General features: G+C 41.6%; 1 non-coding gene across 1 annotated transcript; it reads left to right on the top strand.

The window, feature by feature from the left end:
* Nucleotides 1-4,729: 4,729 nt before the first annotated feature.
* On the top strand, nt 4,730-4,836 carry LOC112724841 (small nucleolar RNA R71). Its single transcript, XR_003163985.1, has one exon. It is a non-coding gene; the product is annotated as a small nucleolar RNA R71 (small nucleolar RNA).
* Nucleotides 4,837-8,247: the final 3,411 nt, after the last annotated feature.

Below are 8,247 nucleotides of genomic sequence, written 5' to 3'. Positions count from 1 at the left end.
AAGCATAAAATAAGTAAGGAGATGATGCAGTAATGACATTCAGACTAGCCAACACAGCCCTAATCAACAAAAAGTTTAAAAGACAAAATTGAAAAAGGTTCAAACTATCATGGAAGCATGTTCTATCTCATACAATATCTTCCTTATTTAAAGCATAGAAAAAGATGGACCAAAGAAGGAACTCCACCACCTTTTACTCATGTGGTTGCCCATGCTCTCCTCCTATCTTGTCCTCTTTGTGTCCCTCTTGAGTGCTCGTACTCCCACTCCCTTTGCTCTTTCCAATCAACTTCTTCTAGAAACCACCATCTTCCATCTTCTTCTTTAGAGTTTCCTTCTGCTGTTTCACTTTCCTTTCTTCTTGTTCTAAAAATCTTTTTAAACCTCATCATATGTAGGGATAGCATAGTGTAGATGATGCATATGACTAGACATGTAGTTCAACTTGGCTTGAGTATTTACGTTGAACTCCTCCCTATGTAGTTGCCGTCCTTCATTAAGTACAGTAAACTCATTGAATGCTTTCATCTGAGCTATTTGCCACTGATTGAGTTCTTGCAAGTGTTTATCTTGACGTTATTACCTCTCAGTAACTTGGTGGATGGCTTGAGTGAGCTGGGAGTAGTGTTTCTGTTGCTGCTCCATTTGTTGTTTCTGCCACTCTTCTTGTTGGCTCATCCAGTTGGACTGAAGGTTTAGTATTTGCTCTTGTCCTTCCATATGTCTCATCCCCAAATCTTCAATGGCTCTTAGAAGGTGATTCATATTCAAGTTGGCTGGGTCATGATGTTCTTCTTGTTGATATTCTTTCTGATGAGATTCCTCTTGATGAGCTCCTTCTTTCGCTTTTTGCTTTCCTATTTGGGGTCTTCTTTGTTGTTGGGCGGGAGTAGTATAGATCAGACGCTGGAGTGTAACTAGCCTCCCAGGATATACCCAGTCTGGATTGCTATCCTTGAAGACTACCTTGGCTCTTGTACACAATCTGAGAATAGTGCTGGGGTACCAAAGCCTGGCACCCGGATCAACCTTCTCAGTTGACTCTTGAATCTCCTCAGCTATGAGTTCATGCACATTGATTTCTCCACCCTGTACTAGGCAATGTACCATAGTCGCTCGATTGATATTGACCTCTGAATTATTTGCAGCTGGGAGGATAGACCTCCTTATGAGTTCAAACCATCCCTTGGCCTCCGGGCTAAGGTCTCCCCTCTTGATGAATTGGGGTCTCCCATCTGTATACCTCTCCCAGTCAGCTGCTATAACACAGATATCAGTTACGATTTTTGTGAGCTCATCATTGTCAGGGCTCTTATTTATCCTTGCATATTCACTGAGCTCATCAAAATGTGGTAATTTCAGGTGAAGAGTTCTTGTTATAGCATTTGGGCTGAAGTCCACCTCCTTTCCTCTTACGTAGCTTTTGAAGGTTGGGGCCTTGGTTTTGTCTTCTCTAACCACATTTGCATAGAACTCTTTGATGAGGTTTGCATTGATCTTCCCCTCTGGATTCGTGAGCCTTTGCCACCCTCTTTGTTCAATTTTCTCTCGAATCTGTGGGCACTGGTCTTCATTGATTTGGAAGGTTAACTCGGGCAGTATCTTTTTGAGCTTTATCCGCTCAAATTCTTGTTCATGGAATGCAGTTTTGAATCTCTTCTCATCGAAAGGAATGCTCTCCATTGGTTCCTTCCTCTTTTGCCTCTTGGAGCTTGATGATGCCATGAATTTGAGTTGCTGTGTGAGGAGATTAGAAGGTACGGATGAATGTGAAATTTGGTTGGTTAGGACGAGGTGTGATGAAGGAATTTTGGATGCCGGAAGTGTGAAGTGTGGAGAGTGGAAATTTGAGTGTCAGGGGTAAGTACGCACTAGGACTCACTTATATAGGGAGATGATGAGGGGATGAAAGGTATGGATTGATGTGGTGGTTGTTGGATGGATGGATGAGGTTTTGCAGATCATGAGCACAAGGATCCTCATCTTTATGAGGGCTATTGGGTCGGTCTTCAAGGGTCTCCTTTCTTCAATGTTGCATGGCAACATTTTCCATTGCATTCCCCTTTGGGGCACGTGTGTTGTATCCTCCTTTTGTGGTGTCCAAACCTTCTTCATTTAATTGTCCAATCAATCCTCTTCAATGCTCCTTTCCTTTTCCCTATAAAAATAAAATAAAAAAATCAATATCATAAAAAAAAGAATTTAAACTTTACGGCTAGAATATTAAAGAAAAAGAATTAGATTGTTTATTCATAAACACCAACTAACTAACTAACTGTGTATCCTTATATGCATATTCATGGCACCTTGGGTGACACCAAACTTAGTTTGGAGCACTGTGATAAAAAGTTTGTGTTCAAAGCTCCAAGACTAGCATGCTGTGGGTTGCATTCATGCTTTTTTGGCATGCTTTGAACACCAAACTTGTTCTTCGCTATATACTTCATAATAAGGATTTTACCAAGTGTTTGTCAAGTTTGGGTTGGAATTCATAAATGTTGACTTATTCACTATTTTCTAAAAGCATATAAAACATGGGTTGCTTCCCATGAAGCGCTTCTTTAGAGTCACTAGATTGACGTTTCGCCTTCATCAGGGAGGTCAATAGTGCTTCAAGTCTTCTCCTCTGGCAGTAGACCTATATCCAGTAGTTGTATCAACGATCTCTACATATTCCAAGGAGAGAACCCTATTGATAGCGAAGACCTTAGGTAGCTGAGATGGCACAGTGGGGAGGTCAGGGGGGATATCTGGGAAGTAAGCTGAGATCACTTTATCCCCTGGAGAGAAGTCCTCTGTGGGGATCTTTTTGTTCCTCCACCTCCTTGGTACCTTCTTCTTTGTTCCTTGTGATGTTGTCTTACTCTTTGTGGCCTCTTCTTCTAAGGAAATGTGGTTACTGGTCTCATATTTTTCTGGTGGTTTAGGTTCCTCCTGATTTTCTTTGAGCTGTGGCAGTTACTGTTTGCCTTGTTCATCAACCAAGGGAATCTCCGGATGAGCTTGTTGTTCTTCAGTACTCATCTCTTCCTTCAGTATCTCACTGTGATCCTTCCTTGGTTCCTTGTTCTCTTGATCCATTTCTTGTGAGAGTTTGAAGACAGTGAAGGTGAGCTGTTCATCATGGATCCTCAAGATTAGCTCCCCTCGCTCCACATCTATGAGTGCTCTGGCTGTAGCTAGGAATGGTCTTCCCAATATGATTGGGTGAGTGTGACTCTCTTCCATGTCCAATATGACAAAGTCTGTTGGGAGGAAGTATTTCCCAACCTTTACCAACACATTTTCCACCACTCCTATTGCTTGTTTTTGAGTTTTGTCAGCCAGTCTGATGACTACATCTGTGGGCATTATCTCATTGATCTGCAGCCTCTTCACATGGGATAAGGGTATTAAGTTGATGCTTGCTCCCAAATCGCAGAGTGCTCTATCAAACATTGTTTCTCCTATGGCACAGGGGATATGAAAACTCCCTGGGTCCTTTCTTTTTGTAGGAAACTCTGGTTGAATGAGGGCGCTGCACTCCTTGTTCATCACTATAGTTTGGCCTCCCTTGAGTGAGCTTTTCCTGGGAAGCAGTTCCTTCATATACTTGATGTATGCAGGCATTTGTTGGATGGTCTTGATGAATGGTATGTTTACATGCAGAGATGAAAACAAGTCAAGAAATCTTGAGTATATTCTCTTCTCCACAGCACCATTGAGTAGTTGGGGAAAGGGTGCATAGAGTCTCAGCAGCTCTTGTTGTGAGATTTTTGGTTCTTGATGATCTTTTTCCTTCTTCTCTACTGAGGTATCTCCAGGTTGTTCTGATGGCTTGCTTGGCTTGTCCTCAGTTTCCTTATCAGTTATAGTGACCATCTTGCAATCTTCCCATCTTACTTTCTTTGTTTTACCTCTCGGATTTTTTTCTGTATCACTTGGGAATCCATCTGTAGGTTTGGGAATCTGGTCAGAGAGATACCCCACTTGAGATTCCAACCTCTTGATGGTGTCTCCCTGGTTCTTAAAATTTGCTCGCACTTCCTCCTTGAACGCCTTGTTGTCTTGAATCTCTTTGCCTATGCCTTCAAGTAGATTCTCAATCCTTGAGAGTCTGTCATCAAATGATGGTGGATTGGGATTAGAGGTGGAGGGATGAGAAATGTTATTTTAGTTTTGATATGGATGTGGAGAGGTGTTGTTATGGTGGTGTTGATTTCTTCTCTGTGTGAATTGTTGGTGAGCTGCATTGTTCTTTGGGTTGTGACGTCTCTGATCTTGGCCTTGATCTTCTTGATTCCCCCACCCAAAGTTTGGGTGATTCCTCCAACCAGGGTTGTAGGTCTTGGAGTATGGATCATGGTTTTGCCTAGGTGAATTCCCAATGTAGTTGGCTTGCTCCTGACTACCCTCTGCTTCTTCATTCACTCCTTCTTGGGTTGCTGATGAAGTGGTGATTGCTGCTACTTGGTTCCTCTCCATCTTCTTGGTGAGGTCAGCCAGCTGCTTGGTAATGAGCTTATTTTGGGCCAGCAGAGCATCTACATTGTTTAGCTCCATCACTTTTCTAGTGTTCCCTCTTTCAGAAGCATAGAAATAGTCATTTTCTGCTACAGTTTCAATGACATCTATGGCCTCCTCAATGGTCTTCTTCTTGTTCAGAGATCCCCCGGATGAGTGGTCTACTGCTTTCTTTGATTCATAAGAAAGGCCTTCATAGAAAATGTGTAGCTGCACCCATTCATTGAACATATCTGGCGGACACCTCCTTGTCAGGTCCTTAAACCTCTCCCATGCTTCATACAGAGTCTCACCATCTTGTTGCCTGAAAGTTTGGACCTCAGCTCTCAGCCTGTTGATTCTTTGAGGAGGATAGAATCTTGCTAAGAATTTGTTCACCACATCTTCCCAAGTTGTCAAACTCTCCTTCGGAAAAGATTCCAGCCACTTGGCTGCCTTATCCTTGAGTGAGAATGGAAATAAGAGTAGTTTATAGGCGTCAGGATGAACACCATTAGACTTCACCGTGTCACATATCCTCAGGAAGGTGGTTGGATGTTGATTGGGGTCTTCTTGGACTCTTCCTCCAAACGAACAGTTGTTCTGAACAAGGGTGATGAGCTGCGGTTTTAGTTCAAAATTATTGGCATGGATGGTCGGCTTTTGAATGCTACTTCCACAGTTTCCTGGGTTTGGATTGATGTAAGAGACTAAAACTCTTCTCTCCTCCCCAGCATGATTTGCTCGACCTTCTCTGCCATGGTTGTGAGCCTCTTCTTCATGATGGTTTTTCATGTTTTCTTCCATGCTTGGTTCAAAGTATTCCTCCTCTTCCTCAGCACCCACTACTCATTTTTCTCTTGCTTCCCTCCTTAATCTAAGGAAGGTCCTCTCAGGTTCTGAATCAAAGGAAGTTGAAGCCCCCCTTCTTCTCCCTGTCATACAACCAAAAAAGCACAAGCAAGGAAAATAGATGCAGGAAGTATTTCTGTTAGAATTACTGTTTGTGTGAGTGATGCAATATATCAAACAGTTAGTGGGTCAGTGAACTGAATTGTAAATAACTAAAAAAAACGAAAAAGTAGGGGGAGGGGAAGAAATTAACTAAAACTGAAAGTAAATTACTCAAACAGAAAATTAAATCAAACAAACTAGAAATGCTCAATCTAGTTATCCTCCAAGTTAATCATTGTTGATTCAAAATCAATCCCCAGCAACGGCGCCATAAACTTGATACGCAGAAAACTTGTCTTGCAACAAATTTCCTTCGGCAAGTGTACCGAATTTGTCGTCAAGTAAAAACTCACAATAGAGTGAGGTCGAATCCCACAGAGATTGATTGATCAAGCAACTTTAATTAGAGGAATATTCTAGTTGAACGAATCAGAATTTGAGTTGAGAATTGCAGAAAATTAAATGGCGGGAAAGTAAATGGCAGGAACAGTAAATGCTAGAAATAAAGAGCTGAATGTAAATGGTGGAAAGTAAATTGCAGAATCTTAAATGGGAATGGGGTAATTGCTCATAAAAGTAAATGGCCGAAATTAAAGAGAATGGGTAAGATCATAAATGGGGAGTTCATTGGGCTCAGGAGATGTTGCATTCTCCGGATCAAGTTCATTTTCATCTCTTCCTCAATCAATGCATTCATTGATCTCCTTGGCAATCTTAAGTGATCGAATTACAATTCCTTGTAATTCAATCTCTCAAATCTTGATCAATAGCCAATTCCTTGGTTAATTGCTGATGAGAAGAGATGAAGTATGGTCACTGATTATACCACAAGCATTTCCCAAATCAAGTGTTGGAAGGATTATAGTCACATATCCATCCACACCCAATTCGGTCCAGCATGAGAAAGCATTTCTAGCATGATCCCTTCATTCCTCTTTCAAGGTTCAGAAGAGATCCAAGTATGAATAGCTTCTTTTCCAAGATAACTACCCAATTGGATGAAGATCGAAAGCTTTCTAGTAAAATCAAGAGAAAAGATAGAAGAAGGAGAATGAAAACTAAAATTGATCCATCAAATTACAACAGAGCTCCCTAACCCAATGAAAGGGGTTTAGTTATTCATAGCTTTGGAAAATGAAAACAAAGATGGAGAATACATGCTGAAAGTAAACTAGAAGTGTAGAGAAAGTAAAATACAGAGAGTAATTCTAGGCCAAAGGCTCCCTAAAGTTTCCAACTCCCTAAACTAATTCAAAGTTACTTCTATATATACTACTCTTTTGATCTTCTAGTTGGCTCTTCAAGTCTTAGGTATGGGCTTTTGGATCCTGAGTTTGAAGCAGTTATCTTCTTCATTGGGCTTAGCTGTGCTTGCAGAGGGAAAGTGTGAAGTAGGCAGGGACTTTTAGCTCAGGACGTTAGTGGTGTTAACGTTAAGTGAAAGTGTGGGTTCGAGAACGTTAGTGACAATCACCTTTCTCACTAACGTTGCTCACCCAAGTATGAGCCACGTTAACCTCAACGTTAGTGGCACAAACCTTACCACTAATGTTGCCTCTTGGTCCTTCGCACACGTTATTGGGACTTACCTTTCCCAATAACGTTGATAAACCTCCCCCTTCCCTACGTTAGAGTCCACGTTAACTTAGTTAACGTGGCTCTTAACATAAGCTTGCTAATCCTTCGAGAACGTTAGTGACACTTACCTTTGTCACTAACGTTCCAATGTGCCCCTATTTCTCACGTTAGAGTCCACGTTAACTAGGTTAACGTGGCTTCTAACGTAGTCATGCTAGCCATCTTCAACGTTAGTGACAAAGGTGAGTGTCACTAAGGTTGGCTCATCATCTCTTTATCCACGTTAGCTTCCATGTTAACTAAGTTAACGTGGGAGTTAACGTTGCTTATGGTGGCTCTTGGTGGTTCACCCCAACGTTAGGGACAAAGGTAAGTGTCACTAACGTTGGCGACCAATTGCTATCTCCACGTTAGCTTCCACGTTAACTAAGTTGACATGGGAGTTAACGTGGCTTATGGAAGCTTGGCCAACGTTAGTGACAAAGGTGAATGTCACTAACGTTGGCTTCCCTTTTGCTTTTTAACGTGGCAACTAACGTGGCCAATTATGAGCTTGGTCCAACGTTAGTGACAAAGGGGAGTGTCACTAACGTTGGCCTTATTGTCTTCTTCCACGTTAGAGTTCACATTAACTTAGTTAACGTGACTCTTAACGTGGGCTTATGATGGCTTCGAGGGCGTTATTGGCGATTACCTTTCATATTAACTTTGCAAGTTAGCACCCATTCCATGTTAGAGGTCACGTTAGTGGGACTAACGTGGCTGCTAACGTGGTTCCTCTTTGCTTCTTTTGTCCTGAAATCAAGCAACAAAGTGCATCAAAGTTCTGGTCCAAGTCATGAGTCATGCATCATCCAATTTATCATATAATTTATGCATAATCCTCATGAAATCATGTAAAGTGCACAATGTATGCTTGAATCAAGATGTAAGTGAATATCTACCCAAAACTAACTTATTTTCTAAGAAAATGCATGAAACTACCCTAAAAATAGTAAAGAAAAGGTCAGTGAAACTGGCCAAAATGCCCTGGCATCAACAACCAAGCCAACCAAGGCCACTCCAACCAAAACCAAAACAACTACACCAAGTGCCAAGCACCATACCATAGACAACAAAACCAAAACCAAACTCCTCCATCTTCCAACAATCAAGTTGATGAGCTTAGAACCGCCATGGAGAGGCGAGATGAGAGTAACAAGGCTCAATTTGATGCCTTGGGCACTCAATTGG

The sequence above is a fragment of the Arachis hypogaea genome, chromosome 11, assembly GCF_003086295.3.
Source record: "Arachis hypogaea cultivar Tifrunner chromosome 11, arahy.Tifrunner.gnm2.J5K5, whole genome shotgun sequence".
NCBI classification, from domain to species: Eukaryota; Viridiplantae; Streptophyta; class Magnoliopsida; order Fabales; family Fabaceae; genus Arachis; species Arachis hypogaea.
This window is presented reverse-complemented; position numbering and strand designations above follow the sequence as displayed.